Here is a 4,531-nt window from a genome sequence, read left to right on the forward strand (position 1 = left end):
CACTCGGATGCATCCAACGTGACATCGGCTCGGTGACGCTCATTAAAGGACGTGGATCTCTGGGGGCGTTTATTGGAGATCGAGGAGTTTGGTTTATCTTCTGCAAAACCGCACTTCTACTTCACCGATCGTCGCTTTCTCGCAGCCTGCCAAAGAGAAGCATTTTAATTAATGCACTTCAAGTACTTATTTCACGATGAAACATGCTTTTTATCAGTCGATACATGCACTTATGTTTCGCCGCTGCAGTGATCATTCAATGAACTTCAGCATCCTCGGACTGCATTTAACAGTTTATTTCTTCCTCTATTTTATTACTAAACTCTCAAAGCCTGATTTTTAAGAAAAACAAACAAATCAAACATTCAGTTTAAATGAGAACACGCATGGCTAACATTGATATATTTGATTTGTTGTCTGTTTTATTTCCCTGGTCTATTATTGTTACAATATTACACTTTGGAATCCCTAGAATTTTTCCCCCAAAGAAAACAATTCGTTGCCTTAGTAATGATTGCAACAGCAATCGCCATATGTGCATGGTGCGGCATTAATAGAAGCACACAATCCTCTGAAAAAGGCCATTTACGATGTTGCCAGAAAAAGTTTAAGCTCCGTGATTGCACGTGGAGCTGTTTCTTTCAAAGTCCAGGAGAATTAAGACATAAACATTAATAATAATTAATACATAAACAGTGTTTGCCTTCCCCTCACCTCAAATGAACGAACACTATTTTCTATAAGCCTCTGTGTTTACAACTATGAAGGAGAGGGATGGTTGACACATTTTTAACGTCCCTTGAAATATTATAGCAAGTAATTAAAGGAACGCCAGCAAATAGCTAATGGTTCGTTTCGGATATGAGTCCAAAAAGATCCCAGTGAATGTTTGAGACAGGACTGGTGTTTATGACAATAACAAAGTCTGAGTCTAATGCTCAGCAAGGCAGAGCTGGCTTTGCATCTAATGGATGCAAGAAAAAATATTCCACTCCCTTGCTGCACCTTTGCCAAAGAATAGCAGTGGAACATGGTCATCGGGCAATGGCAGATAGTCAACAGTCCATGCTATAATCCATTGGACAATCCACCCAAAGAAGAGGGCAGCACTGTGACGCAGCAGGTAGGGACCAGAGACCTGGGTTCGAGCCTGACCTCGGGTGCTGTCTGTGTGGAATTTGCACCTTCTCCCTGTGACATTGTGGGCTTCCTCCAGATGCTCACATTTTCTCCCACATCACAAAGATGTGTGGGGTTGTAGGTTAATTGGACTCTGTAAATTGGATGAGAAAGTGGATGAGAAAGTCCAATAACATAGGACTAGTGTGAATGGGTGATCGGTGGTCGGCATGGTGGGCCGAAGAGCCTGTTTCCATGCTGTATCTCTGAACTAAACTAAACAAAACACAAAATGCATTTCACCAAGAAAAACTGCCAAGATGTGACCGCGCTGCTATGTTATCACCATTCTTGACTGTCAACCTGCTACGTATGCTACTGGGGCTTCATTCCAAAGTCTTAAAGCAGTTCAATAGATCCTTTGCATCTTTATAGTACTTTAGTTGCATCACTTTTGGAGTATTATGTGCAGTTGCTGTTGTCCCATTGCAGGAAAGATGTGGAGGTTGTGGATGGGAGGCAGGAGAAGTTTAACAGGATGTTGCCTGGGTTAGAGGGCATAAAGATAGGTTGGACAAACCTGGGTTTTTGGCTCTGCAGCCTCGGAGGCTGAGTTGAGGCCTGATAATATACAGTTATGAGAGGCACAAATAGGGTAGACAGTCAGAACTTCTTTCCAGGGGTGGAAATGTAAAAAAACTAGAGGGCAGAGCTTTAAATGAGAGGTGCAAAGTTTAAAGGAAATGTGTGGGCCAAGTTTTTTACATAGAGTGTGGTGGTTGCCTGGAACACTCTGTTTAGGATGGTGGTGGCCAAATATCATAATGGCATTTAAGGGGCTTTTAGTTAAGCACATGGATATACAGTGAATGGAGGGATATGGGCCACATTCATGGAGAGGAGACTAGTTTAACTTGCCATCACGTTTATCACAGACATGGTGGACTGACAGTTCTGTCCCTGTACTGTATTTTCCTATGTGTAGGAAGGAACTGCAGATGCTGGTTTACACCAAAGAAAGACACAAAATGCTGGAGTAACTCAGTGGGTCAGGCAGCATCTCTGGAAAAAAGGAATAGGTGATGTTTCGGATCGAGACCCTTCTTCAGAGAGTCTCAGACTGTCTGAATAAGGGTCTCGATCCGAAACATCACCTATTCCTTTTCTCTAGAGATGCTGCCTGACCCGCTGAGTTACTCCAGCATTTTGTTTCACTATGTTATATGTCCTATGTTTGTGATCATTGTGCATCTGCTTTCATGGGAGGCTCACATGAGGCTACATAGGGGATGACAGCAAAGTGGCTAAGTTATTGGCTAGGTCTCCAAACCCTTAGACCATTGATCTGGGGACATGCATTGAAACTCACCACTTCCATTAGAGAATTTAATTATATGTAATTATATAAATCAGGAATTGAGGAGTTAGGGCCATTAAAAGTAAACATGAAACAGCCAAATTAGAATAAAAACCATTAGGTTCAGAATATGAAGCAAACATGAACAAGTGACGCAATCTACCAACCAGAATGGCCTTTGTGTGACTCCATACTCACTAATGTGGTTGAGTATAAATTACCTCTTCAGTTCAGGCAGTTAGAGATTAATTCTAACCACTGTCCCCATTAGCAATATCCACATCTCATGAATTATTTTTTTTTAAACTGAAAGGCTTGGCACAGTTACTTTATAAAGGGTTCCTGCAGCAGGTCACTGGAACACAACTTAGCTGTTTTACAGGAACATAAGAGACTGCAGATGCTGGAATCTGGAACAAAACATACAGCATCCAGCAGGGAAAGGAATTGTGGACCAGAGCTCAGCAGTTTAGTTTTTGCTAGCTGAATTATATGGTCAGTTACCAATAGCTAGAGAGGGCTGCAAACTGAATGTATATCTTCCATTCATATCCATGTCACACAATTCCCAGTCACCTCATGGGTGACATGGTGGCGCAGCGGTAGAGTTGCTGCCTTACAGTGCCAGAGACCCAGGCTCGATCCTGGCTATGGGCGCTGTCTATACGGAGTTTGTACGCTTTCCATGTGACCTGCGTGGATTTTCTCTGGGGGCACCGCTTTCCTCCCACACTCCAAAGACGTACAGGTTTATAGGCTACTTGACTTGGTAAAATTGTAGATTGTCCCTGGTGTGTGTAGGATAGTGTTAGTGTGCAGGAATTGCTGGTCGGCGCAGACTCGGTGGGCCGAATAGCCTGTTTCAACGCTGTATCTCTAAACTAAACTGTGTGATGCAAATTTAGAATATTTGAAGCAACCAATTCTCTTTTATGGTAGCATCTTACTTTCTGTATTTTACCATTTGAAATTTAATGTTGCAGCTTTAATTCTCTCCTCTGTAGTAATTCCTGGGCTGCTCAAAGAATTACATTTTCTTCCATAAGTCAAGAGTCAAAAATGTATTCCCCTTTCATAATAGCATTGAAAATCTTCAACCACATGCAAGATCAGCATCAGTATTGCCGACCAAAATATTGATCATTGTATTGAATAGGACCCAGGTGATCTAATGCTGGATTTCTTGATAGAACACCTATCACAAGTTATTTATTAAGAACCATGAAGAACATGAAAATCATGTAAGAACATGAGGTAGTTCTTACAACTGGACTTTGAATCTAAAAGAAGCTTGAGTCTAAACTAGTCATTGTTGTAAGTTTATGTTTGAAATCATGCAATGCTATTTCACCATTCTACCAAATGCACTGACCTTTGCTTATTTTCCATTCACTCATTTCTCAGAGGAAGTAATCATTTTCTTTATTGGGATCTTCATATATTTCGCACAGAGGGTGAAAACTGTAAACAAGGAGAGTTCTGTCATGAGGTGCCATAGGAAATATTTTCCCACCATCAGAAGATAGACACAAAATGCTGGAGTAACTAAGCGGGACAGGCAGCGTCTCTGGAGAGAAGGAATGGGTGACGTTTTGGGTCGAGACCCTTCTTCAGACATTGCCTGCCCCACCATCAGAATATTTTCACACCGACATATAAAATCTATGAACAATGAATTGTGTGATGAAATAGCATTTTTTAATAGTAAATTTAAAAAAATTAAAGTAAAGTAAATGTAGTGTTTCTACATATGAACAGATTACCTTCACCCTAGTGTCTGTAATTTTGGTCTATAGAAAGGTCACAGCTGTTTTAACTTATACTCAACAGGAACATTAAAGGTTACCTCTGATGTCAGTTTCAACTTTATGTTGTACATAAATGCATAAAACAAGTGACAAGGGTTTCTGCAACTGCTCTGCATACTATCTTATCATGAATATTCATCAGCCACAAAACAGGACATTGTACTTGAACTTCATGACAGAATTCACCACATGTGCCCCTCTTCACCATGCCAATAACTCACTGCTTTCAAATCACCGAAAGCGCAGT

Source organism: Rhinoraja longicauda, chromosome 4, assembly GCF_053455715.1.
Source record: "Rhinoraja longicauda isolate Sanriku21f chromosome 4, sRhiLon1.1, whole genome shotgun sequence".
Classification (NCBI taxonomy): Eukaryota; Metazoa; Chordata; class Chondrichthyes; order Rajiformes; family Arhynchobatidae; genus Rhinoraja; species Rhinoraja longicauda.